We start from the raw sequence: 17655 nt of genomic DNA, 5'->3' as shown, positions 1-17655 counted from the left end.
AATGTTCCTATAATATACATATATATAAGATGATGGTTATGTTTTTGGTTAGAGGTAGGTGTTAAGGACATGATTGGGAATTCGGATAGGGCATATTATAGGGAAGGTGCTGTCCGATTTCTATTAACGCCCTAACTAGTTAAGGAACTAGTCGAGAAGGCGAGCGAAGGAATGAATGCTATGAATACTCGTGGGTAGTATAAGTTGCTGAAAAGTCTAAGGTTGTTAATACTTGCATTACTTCCATGTTAAATAGGTTTCGAGGACAACGACGTGAACACGATTAATGGGAGTCCATAAGAGGTATGTGAAGCCTATCCCTTCTCTTCTTTTGGCATGTCGTAGAGGTAAATAAATAGTGATATAATCTCTAAAGTGATTCCATCCCTGAATGTATTTTATTCAGTTCTGAATGTTGAGCTTTTATTATAGTTAAGTTACTTTCCTTGAATCATTTATATATTGAGGACTTAATAAATATACGGACTCCTAGTCATAGGACTATACGAAGGCAAATACCTTGGAATTCTTAAGTGAATAGTAATACTTTAGTATACGTCTAAGGAGCTCGAGATGCTAATTAATGTAGCCCCTAATGGCATTTAGAGGGCAGCTAGAATGACTATACTATTACTTGAATCCTCAGACGATAGTTTAGTCCTCTTACATAGTTGAGTATCTGATGTCAATTTAAATTGCATATAGTTACTCACGACTGTACTCGTGTATACTGTAACCCTTCTTTCACCGAGTCCCGGGCCGGGTACGTTATCGTGCATAATTCACTACATTACTCACCGAGCCTCTCACTAGAGGGCCGGGTACATATGTATATATATGATGATGGGTTGGAATAAGGTGGTGATGTCTTTGGGGCCATAATGATTTTACAGATGTGATTCACCGGACCCCGAAAAGGGCCGACTTTATGATATAATTTGAACATGCTTACTTCTGTGATTCACCGAGTACATGTATATGTTTTTGATTTGATAATTTGTTCCCCTGCTCCTCTGTTTCGGATATACCTCCAGTTATATTATGTTACACTTTACATACTCAGTACATATGTCGTACTGACCCTCGTTTCTCGAGGGGACTGCATTTCATGCCCGTAGGTACAAGTGCATAGGTTGGGGATCCTCCAGCGTAGGAGTCCTACTCAGTAGTCCAAGAGTGATCCATTGTGCTGGAGCCTGATGTTGGGTACTAAACTAGGATGTGCATATTAGTTTTGTTCACGGGTATGGTGGGGGCCCTATCCCACCTTATGTTACTATTTTCTTACTCTTAGAGGTCTGTGGATACGGATGTGGGTTGTACGTATGTAAGTTGTGTATGTATATAAGTGTATATAAGCTGTATGTGCACTGTATATGAACTGTATATGAGTGGTATATGAGTTGCATATGCGTGAATGTATAGTTGGACTGATGTGACTTGTGATTTAGGGCGTTCCCTGTGTCGTGGCGGCCTTGTCGGCTCGCGTATATGTGTATCATGGAATGACCCCACAGGTTACAATAGCCTTATCGGCTTGTATGTTTTCTTACATGTTGGTGTATTTTGAGTGTGATCAGGAGACAGACTAGGTATAGTTGGCTGGGTATACAAGTGTGTCCAGTTCAGGCACCCGTCATGGCCTACGGGGTTGGGTCGTGACAGAATTATGATTGATCCAAGGAAGACCGAGGCAGTTAAGAATTGGCCTAGACCGTTGAGCCCTTTTGATATTAGGAGTATCTTGGGCTTAGCCGGTTATTATAGATGGTTTGTGGAAGGTTTCTCTTCTATTGCATCGCCTTTGACTGCTTTGACTAAAAAGATAGTGAAGTTCCAATTGTTCGAGGCATGTGAGAAGAGCTTCCAAGAGTTGAAGGATAAACTTATATCTGCTCCGGTGTTGACTTTACTAGAATGTTCCAATGGGTTTGTTGCATATTGTGATGCTTCACGAGTTGGTCTTGGTTGTGTGCTAATGCAAAATGATAAAATGATAGCGTATGCTTCTAGGAAGCTCAAGGTGCATGAGAAGAATTACCAAACTCATGACTTTGAGTTGGAGGTGGTGGTATTTGCTTTGAAGTTGTGGAGACACTATCTCTATGGTGTCCATGTAGATTTTTTCACCAATCACAAGAGTTTGCAATACATGTTCACTCAAAAATACTTGAATCTTCAACAAAGGAGATATCTTGAACCGTTGAAAGATTATAACATGAGTGTACTATACCATTCAGGTAAGGCAAATGTAATTGCCAAAGCTCTTAGTAGGTTGTCCATGAACAATGTTGCACATTGAGGATGAAAAGAGAGAGTTAGTTTAGGATGTGCAACGATTAGCCCAGTTAGGTGTTTGATTGGTTGATTACTAGGATAGTGGTATTGTTGTACAAGATGGTTCCAAATCATCGCTTGTGGCAGAAGAAAAGGAAAAGCAAGATGATGATCCCACTTTGGTTGAATAGAAGAAAACGATTGCTGAAAAAGCCTTTGAGGCTGTCTCCCAAGGGGGATTTGGTATTTTGACATATCAAGGACGATTGTGTATGCCGAATGTTGATGACTTGAATTATATGATATTGTTCGAAGCTCATAGTTTGAGATATTCTATGCATACTGCTTCCACAAAGATGCATTGAGATTTGAAGGAAGTGTATTGGTGGAATGGTGTCACGACTAGAACTAGGGGGAAGCCGCAACACAGCGATAGGGATGCGACAGACCCCAACCATAAGCCATCTTATCATACATTGCAAACATAAGGTAAATAACAACATAAAGATAATCGAAAGTAATCAACTTAAGGGGATGAGTCTAAGGGTTGAAATCAACCAATCGACGTCTGCATGGACTATATTATATTATCATCTGAACATGCCTCTGGTATAACCTTTGACGGTGGCTTAGGAAAATCTCCTAGATCACCCTAACAATAGAAGAAAGTAAAAATAATAGTAACGTGAACAAAAGTCATGTCCTCAATAGAATGAGGACTCACCAACTTCTTGAGAAATCTAAGGCAATCACTAGCCACGAATAGGATGATTGTAAGTGTCATCCGTTCCTACATTATGAGACAATATAGGCAAAATATGCGTTAATACTTTTTAATGTACTAAGTATGTGAGGTATGCATGAACAAGTAAAGGAACATAATCAATATGCCATAAGATGCATGACCAATCATAATGAATATGAGTAAAGCTTAAAAGTAATTTAAAATATAAGAAGCTCTTGGTAAAAACCTATGGGAAAATGGTCTCAGTAGATTTTTAGGACCCGTATATCAAAAGATAGATTTTTAGAGAAATTCACAAAATAGTAGAGTCCGCATCGCGGACCTGGGAGAGTTTTCTGACCAAGTTGATTTTTTTAGAGCATTTTAGACCTTTCCCAAATTATTAGTCAATGAACCTAAATGTTTTTAGGGCCTAATCTGACTCTATAAATTCACCTAAACCCCAAATTCTATTCATTCTTTTACAATTCATCTATCAAATATTTCTCTCTCTACAAAAAGGCTCCCAAGGATTTCCATTGAAGAATTCAAGTAATCTACTCAATTTCTCCATCAAACTCTCAAGTTCTTTCAAATTAATTGGTGTTCTCAGTTAAGGTATGTGGGTATTGATTCATGGATCCTTTCATCCATCAAGCCCAATCAATTTCTCAAGGTTTTCAATCAAATTAAAATATAATATTTTATGGGTTTTATGATCTCTATTCCAATTGCATGAATTATGATTCAAAGTATGATCATGAGTCTATTTTGATATAAATTGATGGTTATTGCATTGAATTGAAGAGTTCTCCATGAATTCTCCTATTTTGATCTCTAGGATTCATGATGTAAATTATGAGTATTTTGAATCATACTTCAAAATGATATTATGTATATGAATTATGTATGGGCTGATATAAAGTTATGATCATGCATGTTTTCAAGTGAATTACATGATTTTCAAAGTCAATTGATTATGCAATTGAGTTTTTACTCTAAGTTCTGTCACGACCCAACTCCGTAGGCCATGACTGGTGCCCGAGTTGGGCACCCATACGTACCCTTAGCCCCACTTAGTACATTAATCAAATAAACATAGGTAATGATTAGAAGGGATCTCTAAACAGATATAATGCACGAGGCCGATAGGCCATCACAAAACACAAAATAAAACCCAAAACATATATACAAAACCCACATCTCATGTCTACAGACCTCTACAGAATGAGATCCTAGTCATATGACGGGACAGAGCCCCGTCGTACCCTGAACAACGTATATATATATATATATATACAACAGAAAGTGTCAGTACCAAAATTGGGCTCCGGACAAAGGAGCACTATCGACCAACATGGTGGATGTCCTAAGAGGGCGGATCAGCCAACCAATCATCTGTACCTGTGGGCATGTAACGCAGCCCCCGAAGAAAGGGGGTCAGTACGGAAAATGTACCGAGTATGTAGAGCATAAACTGTAATAAGTAAAGTTATTTCCAGAGCAGAAAGTGCAAAAATGAGCAAAGTATCCAGAAATATCAAATGCTTATTAAACCACATATAATGGGTTGTAATAAGTAAAGTCATTACCGCAATAGAATGTACAAAACTGAGCAAAATGTCCGGAGATATCAAATGCTGATCAAAACCTCAGATAATGTATGCAGAAAAACATATGCCATATCCGGCCCCATTATGGGACTCGGTGAACAAAGTGTGGTCGCCCTCCCATCATCGGCGCCACGGCAAAGTATAACACCAGAGTAGGGAATATCTCCGTAACAAATCATATCATATCAGATGGCCATATCAAATCATATCATATCATATCATATCACAAACATATATGTACATGGCACAGCATAACTCTGTGGCATAACATTTACCACCCCATGTACATGTCATACCTGCCCCCTCACGTCGGGACATAGCGAACAATGTAGAGAAGTATGCACGATAACATATCTTGGCCCAGGCTCAGTGAAGGAAGCATTGAGGCATCCACGAGTGGAGTAGTGAGAAACTATATGCAATTTAAATCATATTTAAGACTCAATGGAATAATCAGAATGAGCTATCATTTAAAAATTGAGATGAGACTCATGTCAAGTACCTTTCAAAAGTTACCCTGGATTATATCAGAATAAATCTTCTGGAATCATATAGACGTATCGAAGCATAATAAAATACCTTTTGGAAATCAAGGAATTGGCCATCCTAATGGCTCTAGGAATAGGAACCTCTTTGAAATTATATAAAAGTCATATTTTTGTTTCATAAATACCATACCAAAACAAAGATTAGCTTTACATACTTATGTCAAAACATGAAAATCGAAAGAATATGCTTTACATACTTATGTCAAAAACATGACAAAAGAAAGAAAGGTTCGCTTTACGTCTCTTACGGATTACTCTTAACTATGCTCGCCTCGTCGTCTCTTGAACCTATTTAACATGAAATTAATACTAAGGTTAATAAACTTTCACTTTCCAATTTCCAACTCTACACCCAAGTAACCATAGGAATTATTTCCTTATCTATGTCTCTCGACTAGTTTATTACTAGCTCCGAATCTACCGAAAATCGGGCAGCATCTCCCCTATAACTTGAGCATCCCCGAGTTTTCAACTCGGCCACCATGTCAACAACCATACCAAAAACAACATCCAGAAGCATGTATACAAGTAAATCACTTCAACTTTACACAATACAAGCTCTATACAACTCATTCCAAACTACGATACCAAAATAGAGTTTTTAACCTTTATTTCGTAAAATATGTAGTCATACCAAATGGAGGGTTGTGTGGCTGCAACCAGCAGCACCCACATCCATTTTTGAGTACTTTAAAGCCATGCAACACGCAATTAAACCACCACCAAACTGCAGCACCACAACAACAACACACTACGCGACTTCGATTTAACTACTACGACTTCCATTTAGTTTGTTTCCAACGTCAAACATCCTTATACATTTTTTCCACTTCCAGCATATTTTAAGACATGTAATATACTTCATAACATCATCATAAAGTCCAGTTCAAAACAGAAAACATTACCTTTCCCGAAATTCACCAAAACTCGCCAAAACTTGCCTCGGAATTTCCTTTAGCGCAGCTGAAACTTATTGGCTGTTTGGTAACGTTTTGGGCTGCTTCAAACCACAAAATTTCATTACTAATATCTTCATAACATCATGGTATAACTCATATAATTAATTCTTGGAACAGAATTGGAGAACTTACCTTTTTCTCCTCCCAAAACCGTAGCTCTTTCCTTCTTTCTACCTTAAGTTTCTCTTCTCTTCTCTTCTTTCTTTCTCTTGTCATTTCGTTTTTCTTGTATTGAATTCTCTAGATGAGTGTGGAAATTAATGAGTCATAAGACTCATATATATATATATACAACTTTAGGGGTGACACATGTCATCCCCTAAGTGGTAACACGTGTCAAGCCCTAAGTGGTGACAAATGTCAAGATCTAAGTGGTGACACATGTCAAGGTTTCATTGGTCCAACACACCCCTTTTCTCCAATCATGGGCTGCCATGTGGCATGTGGGGCCCACATGAGTCTTCTTGAAGACTTTGTGAAATTCCCATTTTACCCCTAGCCTTCCACAATATTACCATAGGCCACTTTGCGAATTTTCCTTTTTGCCCTTTGCCTTTTCCAATATTTCTACACTATTAATGATCATAAATAATATTCATATCCAACTTGTATATTAAATAAATTTTGGAAGATGTTCATTCCCTTAACTTTACCACGGCTACCTTAAAACATCCAACCGTATAAAATACGGGATATAACATCCTCCATGAGAAATTCCAATTTTTGCCCCTTACTTTTTCTAATATTTCCAAGTTGAAATTCTAATTTAGTCATAAGAATTTTGTATCCAACAAGATCAACCATAGTCTTGCCCTTGACTTATTACCGTTATCCCGAAATGCCCTAATGTGCAAAATACGGGTTATAACAAGTTCAATGTATGAATTTCATGTAAGTTATGAAGTAAGGTGACTTAGGACCCTATGTGGTGACCTAAGTCCTAAAAGGTGACTTAGGGACATATGTGGTGACCTAAGGCCTAACAATATGAATTATGCAAATATGATTGTAATGATGGAAGGACAACTCTCACATTACAAGTATGTTATGAGAATGAGCTACTCTATGATTTCAAACCTATGTTAATGTCTATGATCTATGAAATTATGATCTTATGTTATGTATGTATTCCATGGAATTTTATTTAGCACCGAGTGGACTTGAGGTGGGGTCCCTACCAAAATCCTTAGTAGCAGCCTCATGTTCCATAAACTACGTGCCACCGTAGGTTGCCTTTATGGCCTAGCTAGTGGATCCACAAATAGCACATATTCATGATCAGGAGTCTACCCTAGCAAAGTAGCCTCCTCCTTCTCGATGTGGGCATAATCAGATTCCATGTTATTGCTCGCATGGTCTTATTGTCGGCTATGGTTCCTATCCCACATATGTATGATCTCTTAAGTATGTTATGATTTTAAATTTATACTTTTAAATGATTTAGTCAATATGATTTTCTCATGACTTCACTTATTACATCTTATCATGTGTTTTACTTGAACTTTGCATTCCATGATTTATGTTGCATATCACACCCACATACTTAGTACATTCTAATGTACTAATGCATACTTTTTGCCTACATTGTCTCATAATGTAGGGGTTGAGGTTGAAGATCCTAATTGTCAGTGTAACTAGTAGGCGTTCTTTATCCTACTGTGTTGTGGTGAGTCCTCATTGATCGGGGACTGGTTTTCAAGTTGATTACTGTTTTCTTTCAAATTTTTTTTGCGTTGTATATTGAGGGTGAGCTAGGGACATATCTTAGACCCTACCCATACTCATGTATAGAGGCATCTAGTTGGACATATGTTCGAGTCTATATTTTCATAAGACATTTTCAGATTTCTATTCATGTTTTAGACTCTCTTATGATGTTTCTGCTTTTATATTTTACCTTATGTATGCTTATGATATGTACAAGAGGCTTGGTTGGAGCTCTTCGGAGTTTTGTTCGCCGTGGTACGACTAGGCCCTAGATCGGGTCGTGACACCATGTGAGCTATTATATAGAATCTGATGACTCCTACATCGAGACAGGCTGATGACTCCTATATAAAAACAGAGGAGGCTACCTTGCCATGGCATACTCCAAAATAACTATTCACTGGGTTATATAGATCCACTAGCTAGTCTATGAAGGCAACCTACACAGGCAACATAGTTTTGGACTTTAGGTTGCTACTAGGATTCCCTTTGGTAACTAACTGCATTACTGGACCGAACCCCACCTAGAAGCCCTCTCGGCGCTTAGTCAATATCTCAATGGAAACTTATAAACAAGATCAAAAAATAATAGGGAAAGGTAGTAACTGCCTATCAATCCATCTTTAAAATATATTAGGAATAACTCATCTTCACTTAGTGTTTCATAAGAATCCATAACTTCGGTGAGAATTGTCCATAGCAGCATCTTAAAACATGTGTGAGAATTGGACTTATTACACTATAATAACATCTTTGATCTTAACTTTGATCATTATCATAACTTGAACCTTAAAATCATAATTCCAACTTTAAATTATTAAAAACTTACATTATAAGTCATTTAATTCATAATCAACTCATAAACTCATCTTTAACTCATAATCATAACTTCAAAATAGGTTTATGCATGACTATCTATAAATCAACTTAAAATCATGCAATTCGTATGAGAACATGCATATAATGATCATTGATAACATTTAAAAATGGAATTAAATCAGTCCAATGCAATTTATCAAAACTAGGGTTCATAATCAATTATAAATTGAATGAACACTTGAGAAATCTTTAGGACTTCATGGGTGAGAAGATCCCATGAATCAATCCCCACATACTTTACTTGAATTCACTAAGAATTGAAGAAGAAACTTGAAGAAATATGGAAACCCTAACTTGAATTCGGAGAGAAACCTTGAGAGACTTTGAGTTCTTTGCTTTAGAAAATTTTGGAAGAATGAATTGAATAGGAGGGGAATTTGAAAAGTTGAATATTTATAGACTTTGAACTTGGCCATAAATGTGTCTAGGTTAATTGAACCTAACTTTAGAAAAGACACAATTACCCTTCATTAAACTCTAGATTTTGAACCTACGAACTGATTCCTGCGGGTCATCGAAGGGACGGCGAGTTGCCTGAATGACTCATCCTACAGGTCTGAGAAAAGGTCTAAAAATCAAGTCTCTAAAGTTTGGAAATAGGTCAAGTTTATGATCCATCAACTTGAAAATGAGTCATTCCTAAGGCTCCTTCTGCAGGTCTCCAAAACCTTCAAATTCTAGAGTCTCTGAAGTTGTGTGAAGGGTGGTTCTTACGACCCATCATAGTTTTTACGACTCGTTTTGCAAGTCGTCTTCTTGGCCTTGGGGAAAATTTTGAACAAGGCTTCTGAAGTCATCCTACGGAGCTTTCTATGAGTCGTGTACTAAAGAATAGATTATAATCATGAGTCGTCGGACCTCCTTTTAAGGTTGGTCATGACTAACCACCACAACTCCCTCTATGACTCGATTCTATGGGTCGTGGGAACTTTTATGACTCGTAGAGACGGTCATGAACTTGGGTCCAGTTCAAGATTTGAGAGTTTTCTCTTTGTTTCCAACTTTCCAACTTATGGGGCCTTACAATATTTCCCCTTGGAAATATTCGTCCTCAAATCAGATTAACCTATCATAGGAAGGATACGAAAAGAGGACTAGTAACCCAACATGAACATGATGACATCTTAAAGTGCATGAAACATGAAAAATTCAACTTAACATAAAATCATGACTTTAAAATCAACTTTTTCATGAACATGCATGCATATGAATGACATAGGAGGAACTGAATTCATACGAGTTCAATTATCTTGAATAAGGATAACTTACTACTTTAGACTGAGTAAACGGAAAGAGGTACGAGTATCATTTCATCATATCCACTTCCGCTTCCGAAGTATCCCTTTCTACTTATTGATTTCTCCATAACTTTGACGGACACAACTTCTTAGTTTCTTAACTTCTTAACTTGACAGTCTAAGATTTCCACCGGAATCTCTTCATAAGTCAATCCTCTCAACACTTACATATTTCAATGGCACAATGGAGTTTAACTACGATACCAAAATAGAGTTTTTAACCTTTATTTCGTAAAATATGTAGTCATACCAAATGGAGGGTTGTGTGGCTGCAACCAGCAGCACCCACATCCATTTTTGAGTACTTTAAAGCCATGCAACACGCAATTAAACCACCACCAAACTGCAGCACCACAACAACAACACACTACGCGACTTCGATTTAACTACTACGACTTCCATTTAGTTTGTTTCCAACGTCAAACATCCTTATACATTTTTTCCACTTCCAGCATATTTTAAGACATGTAATATACTTCATAACATCATCATAAAGTCCAGTTCAAAACAGAAAACATTACCTTTCCCGAAATTCACCAAAACTCGCCAAAACTTGCCTCGGAATTTCCTTTAGCGCAGCTGAAACTTATTGGCTGTTTGGTAACGTTTTGGGCTGCTTCAAACCACAAAATTTCATTACTAATATCTTCATAACATCATGGTATAACTCATATAATTAATTCTTGGAACAGAATTGGAGAACTTACCTTTTTCTCCTCCCAAAACCGTAGCTCTTTCCTTCTTTCTACCTTAAGTTTCTCTTCTCTTCTCTTCTTTCTTTCTCTTGTCATTTCGTTTTTCTTGTATTGAATTCTCTAGATGAGTGTGGAAATTAATGAGTCATAAGACTCATATATATATATATACAACTTTAGGGGTGACACATGTCATCCCCTAAGTGGTAACACGTGTCAAGCCCTAAGTGGTGACAAATGTCAAGATCTAAGTGGTGACACATGTCAAGGTTTCATTGGTCCAACACACCCCTTTTCTCCAATCATGGGCTGCCATGTGGCATGTGGGGCCCACATGAGTCTTCTTGAAGACTTTGTGAAATTCCCATTTTACCCCTAGCCTTCCACAATATTACCATAGGCCACTTTGCGAATTTTCCTTTTTGCCCTTTGCCTTTTCCAATATTTCTACACTATTAATGATCATAAATAATATTCATATCCAACTTGTATATTAAATAAATTTTGGAAGATGTTCATTCCCTTAACTTTACCACGGCTACCTTAAAACATCCAACCGTATAAAATACGGGATATAACATCCTCCATGAGAAATTCCAATTTTTGCCCCTTACTTTTTCTAATATTTCCAAGTTGAAATTCTAATTTAGTCATAAGAATTTTGTATCCAACAAGATCAACCATAGTCTTGCCCTTGACTTATTACCGTTATCCCGAAATGCCCTAATGTGCAAAATACGGGTTATAACAAGTTCAATGTATGAATTTCATGTAAGTTATGAAGTAAGGTGACTTAGGACCCTATGTGGTGACCTAAGTCCTAAAAGGTGACTTAGGGACATATGTGGTGACCTAAGGCCTAACAATATGAATTATGCAAATATGATTGTAATGATGGAAGGACAACTCTCACATTACAAGTATGTTATGAGAATGAGCTACTCTATGATTTCAAACCTATGTTAATGTCTATGATCTATGAAATTATGATCTTATGTTATGTATGTATTCCATGGAATTTTATTTAGCACCGAGTGGACTTGAGGTGGGGTCCCTACCAAAATCCTTAGTAGCAGCCTCATGTTCCATAAACTACGTGCCACCGTAGGTTGCCTTTATGGCCTAGCTAGTGGATCCACAAATAGCACATATTCATGATCAGGAGTCTACCCTAGCAAAGTAGCCTCCTCCTTCTCGATGTGGGCATAATCAGATTCCATGTTATTGCTCGCATGGTCTTATTGTCGGCTATGGTTCCTATCCCACATATGTATGATCTCTTAAGTATGTTATGATTTTAAATTTATACTTTTAAATGATTTAGTCAATATGATTTTCTCATGACTTCACTTATTACATCTTATCATGTGTTTTACTTGAACTTTGCATTCCATGATTTATGTTGCATATCACACCCACATACTTAGTACATTCTAATGTACTAATGCATACTTTTTGCCTACATTGTCTCATAATGTAGGGGTTGAGGTTGAAGATCCTAATTGTCAGTGTAACTAGTAGGCGTTCTTTATCCTACTGTGTTGTGGTGAGTCCTCATTGATCGGGGACTGGTTTTCAAGTTGATTACTGTTTTCTTTCAAATTTTTTTTGCGTTGTATATTGAGGGTGAGCTAGGGACATATCTTAGACCCTACCCATACTCATGTATAGAGGCATCTAGTTGGACATATGTTCGAGTCTATATTTTCATAAGACATTTTCAGATTTCTATTCATGTTTTAGACTCTCTTATGATGTTTCTGCTTTTATATTTTACCTTATGTATGCTTATGATATGTACAAGAGGCTTGGTTGGAGCTCTTCGGAGTTTTGTTCGCCGTGGTACGACTAGGCCCTAGATCGGGTCGTGACACCATGTGAGCTATTATATAGAATCTGATGACTCCTACATCGAGACAGGCTGATGACTCCTATATAAAAACAGAGGAGGCTACCTTGCCATGGCATACTCCAAAATAACTATTCACTGGGTTATATAGATCCACTAGCTAGTCTATGAAGGCAACCTACACAGGCAACATAGTTTTGGACTTTAGGTTGCTACTAGGATTCCCTTTGGTAACTAACTGCATTACTGGACCGAACCCCACCTAGAAGCCCTCTCGGCGCTTAGTCAATATCTCAATGGAAACTTATAAACAAGATCAAAAAATAATAGGGAAAGGTAGTAACTGCCTATCAATCCATCTTTAAAATATATTAGGAATAACTCATCTTCACTTAGTGTTTCATAAGAATCCATAACTTCGGTGAGAATTGTCCATAGCAGCATCTTAAAACATGTGTGAGAATTGGACTTATTACACTATAATAACATCTTTGATCTTAACTTTGATCATTATCATAACTTGAACCTTAAAATCATAATTCCAACTTTAAATTATTAAAAACTTACATTATAAGTCATTTAATTCATAATCAACTCATAAACTCATCTTTAACTCATAATCATAACTTCAAAATAGGTTTATGCATGACTATCTATAAATCAACTTAAAATCATGCAATTCGTATGAGAACATGCATATAATGATCATTGATAACATTTAAAAATGGAATTAAATCAGTCCAATGCAATTTATCAAAACTAGGGTTCATAATCAATTATAAATTGAATGAACACTTGAGAAATCTTTAGGACTTCATGGGTGAGAAGATCCCATGAATCAATCCCCACATACTTTACTTGAATTCACTAAGAATTGAAGAAGAAACTTGAAGAAATATGGAAACCCTAACTTGAATTCGGAGAGAAACCTTGAGAGACTTTGAGTTCTTTGCTTTAGAAAATTTTGGAAGAATGAATTGAATAGGAGGGGAATTTGAAAAGTTGAATATTTATAGACTTTGAACTTGGCCATAAATGTGTCTAGGTTAATTGAACCTAACTTTAGAAAAGACACAATTACCCTTCATTAAACTCTAGATTTTGAACCTACGAACTGATTCCTGCGGGTCATCGAAGGGACGGCGAGTTGCCTGAATGACTCATCCTACAGGTCTGAGAAAAGGTCTAAAAATCAAGTCTCTAAAGTTTGGAAATAGGTCAAGTTTATGATCCATCAACTTGAAAATGAGTCATTCCTAAGGCTCCTTCTGCAGGTCTCCAAAACCTTCAAATTCTAGAGTCTCTGAAGTTGTGTGAAGGGTGGTTCTTACGACCCATCATAGTTTTTACGACTCGTTTTGCAAGTCGTCTTCTTGGCCTTGGGGAAAATTTTGAACAAGGCTTCTGAAGTCATCCTACGGAGCTTTCTATGAGTCGTGTACTAAAGAATAGATTATAATCATGAGTCGTCGGACCTCCTTTTAAGGTTGGTCATGACTAACCACCACAACTCCCTCTATGACTCGATTCTATGGGTCGTGGGAACTTTTATGACTCGTAGAGACGGTCATGAACTTGGGTCCAGTTCAAGATTTGAGAGTTTTCTCTTTGTTTCCAACTTTCCAACTTATGGGGCCTTACAATATTTCCCCTTGGAAATATTCGTCCTCAAATCAGATTAACCTATCATAGGAAGGATACGAAAAGAGGACTAGTAACCCAACATGAACATGATGACATCTTAAAGTGCATGAAACATGAAAAATTCAACTTAACATAAAATCATGACTTTAAAATCAACTTTTTCATGAACATGCATGCATATGAATGACATAGGAGGAACTGAATTCATACGAGTTCAATTATCTTGAATAAGGATAACTTACTACTTTAGACTGAGTAAACGGAAAGAGGTACGAGTATCATTTCATCATATCCACTTCCGCTTCCGAAGTATCCCTTTCTACTTATTGATTTCTCCATAACTTTGACGGACACAACTTCTTAGTTTCTTAACTTCTTAACTTGACAGTCTAAGATTTCCACCGGAATCTCTTCATAAGTCAATCCTCTCAACACTTACATATTTCAATGGCACAATGGAGTTTGGATCACCTATGAACTTTATAAACATAGACACATAAAATACCGGGTGAACCATAGCTAACTCACGTGGAAAATCTAAGTCATAAGCCACCTTGCCAACACATCTCAATATCTTGTAAGTTCCAATGTATCTAGCACTCAATTTCCCTTTCTTCCAAAAAGCATTACGCCCTTCATGGGTGAAACTTTCAAATATACCCAATCATCTACCTCAAATTCAAGGTCTCTTTTCCTAACACCGTAATAGGACTTTTAAAGACTGAGAGCCGTCTTCAATCTCTCTCTTATGAGTCTAGCCTTCTCTATAGCGTCCATCACCAAATATGGAATGACCAAGGCCATCTCACCTACTTCAAACCACCCCACCGGGGATCTAAATCTCCTCCCATAAAATGCTTCGAAAGGAGCCATTTGGATGCTAGAGTGATAACTATTATTATAGGCAAACTCAATCAATGGAAATGTTCATCCCAACTTCCTTTAAAGTCAATAGCATATTACCTTACCATATCCTCTAATGTTTGGATCGTTCTTTTGGCTTGACCTTTGCTTTGAGGATGGAAAGCGGTACTTAACTTAACCTTTGTATGGAAACCTTTTGAAACGACCTCCAAAAGTATAAAGTGAATTGTGTACCTTAATCCGATATGATGGACACGGGCACACCATAAAGCCTTACAAATTTACAAACATACAACTTAGCATAATCTTCGGCACCATAAGAAGTTTTAACCGGTAAAAAATGAGACGACTTGGTCATCAGATCTATAACAACCCAAATGGAATCTATTGTTCTTAGTACGAGCCAAACCCGCTAAAAAATACACATTCACATCTTCCCACTTCCAAGTAGGAATCTCAATGTCTTAGGCTAGACCTCCCGGTCTTTGATGCTCAACTTTAACTTGTTGACAATTTGGACACATAGCTACAAACTCTGATATGCCCTTCTTCATACCATTCCATCAATACACTTGGCTCAAGTCATGATACATCTTGGTGGAACCCGGATGAATCGAATATTGGGAACTATGGGCCTCATTTAATATCAACTCTCTCAACCCATCAACATTGGGTACACACAACCAACCTTGGTAACGTAACACACCATCTTCCCCTTAGGAGAAAGCCTTAATGGCTTTTTCAGGAACCGACTTCTTTAACTCAACCAATATTGGATCTTAGTCTTGCTTGGCCTTAACATCCACTACAAAAGACAATTACGAACCATTATGAACAATATCACCTCCATTATTAGATTTGACCAAATACACACTTAAACGTGTCAATCTATGAACATCTTTAACCAATTCCTTTTTATCTCCCTCATCATGTGCAATACTACTAATAGACAACCTACTTAGTGCATCAGTAACCACATTTGTCTTGCCCGGATGGTACAACACACTCATATCATAATCCTTCAACAATATAAGCCATCATTTTTGCCTAAGGTTCATATCTTTTAGCTTAAACATGTATTATAAACTCTTTTCATTAGTGAACAAATCCACATGGACACCATAAATATAGTGTCTCCAAATCTTCAAAGCAAACACAACTTCCGCTAGCTCAAGATCATAGGTTGGATAATTTTGTTCATGCACCTTAAGTTTGAAAGGAGCATAGGATATTACCTTACCATGTTCCATCAATACACAACCAAGACCAACCCTTAAGGCATCACAATATACCACAAAACCATCGAACCCTTTCGGCAAGGTCAAGATAGGAGTGGTAGTGAGACGATCTTTCATCTCTTGAAAACTCTTTTGATATGATTTTGACCTTTGAAATTTTACCTTCTTTTGAGTCAACTTGTTCAAAGGTGATGAGATCGATGAAAACCCTTCCACAAATCTCCTCTAGTATCCAGATATGCCAAAGAAACTCCTAATATCCAAAGGAGACAATGGTCTAGGACAATTCTTAACCGCTTCAGTTTTCTTAGGATCAGCCATAATCTCTTCATCGGACACAATGTGACGAAGGAAAGCCACCTCCCTTAAACAAAACTCACATTTGTTAAACTTTGCAAATTATTTCTTGTCTCTTAGAGTTTGCAGAACAATCCTTATGTGATTAGAAAGATCCTCTTCATTCCAAGAATAAACCAAAATATCATCAATGAATATAATCACAAACATATCTAGATATTGTTTGAATACCCTATTTATTAAGTCCATGAAAGCCGCAGGAGCATTGGTTAAATCGAACGACATGTTTAAAAACTCGTAATGGTCATACCTAGTTTGAAATGCCATTTTGGAAATGTCACACTCCCTCACCCTCAATTGTTAATAATAGGAATGAAGATCTATTTTGGAGAAGTAACTTTCCCCTTGCAATTAATCAAACAAGTCTCTATCCTCAGAATTGGATACTTGTTCTAGATGGTTACCTAGTTCAATTGTCGGTAGTCAATGCACATACATAATGAACTATCCTTTTTTCTAACAAACAATACGGGAGCACCCCATGGGGATCTACTTTGCTTAATGAAACCCTTGTCTAACAAGTTCTTCAATTAATCCTTTAACTCCTTTAACTCTTCCAGAGCCATTCGGCAAGGAGGAATAAAAATAAGTTGAGTATCCAGAAGAAGGTCTATACCAAAATCAATCTTCCTTTTGAGAGGGACAATGGGTAGATCATCGAGAAGCATATCTAAAAACTCATTTGCAATAGGGACTGACTCCAGGATAAGGGCTTCCGAATTCTCATCTCTAATCCTTACAAGATGGAAAATACAACCCTTGGAAATCATCTTCTGCACTTTAAGGCACAAAATGAAATAAACTTTAAACACGGAGTTACTACCCTTCCATTCTAGGACCAGCTCATTTGGGAATTGAAACTTAACCACTCGGATTCTACAATCAATAAAAGTATAATATGCATATAGCCAATCTATAATAAGGATAACATCAAAATCGGTCATATCAAGCTCAACTAGATCACATAAGGTAACTTTATGGAAAACCATAAGTGGATAACTTC

The 17655-nt window shown here is 37.1% G+C and overlaps 1 long non-coding RNA gene across 1 annotated transcript; it reads right to left on the bottom strand.

The window, feature by feature from the left end:
• Positions 1 to 5384: 5384 nt before the first annotated feature.
• LOC129901537 (uncharacterized) lies at positions 5385 to 6356 on the bottom strand. Its single transcript, XR_008769856.1, has 3 exons — positions 6254 to 6356; positions 6068 to 6159; positions 5385 to 5450 (listed from the first exon to the last, which is right to left on the bottom strand). It is a non-coding gene; the product is annotated as an uncharacterized LOC129901537 (long non-coding RNA).
• Positions 6357 to 17655: the final 11299 nt, after the last annotated feature.

The sequence above is a fragment of the Solanum dulcamara genome, chromosome 8 (assembly GCF_947179165.1).
Source record: "Solanum dulcamara chromosome 8, daSolDulc1.2, whole genome shotgun sequence".
Taxonomy (NCBI): domain Eukaryota; kingdom Viridiplantae; phylum Streptophyta; class Magnoliopsida; order Solanales; family Solanaceae; genus Solanum; species Solanum dulcamara.
This window is presented reverse-complemented; position numbering and strand designations above follow the sequence as displayed.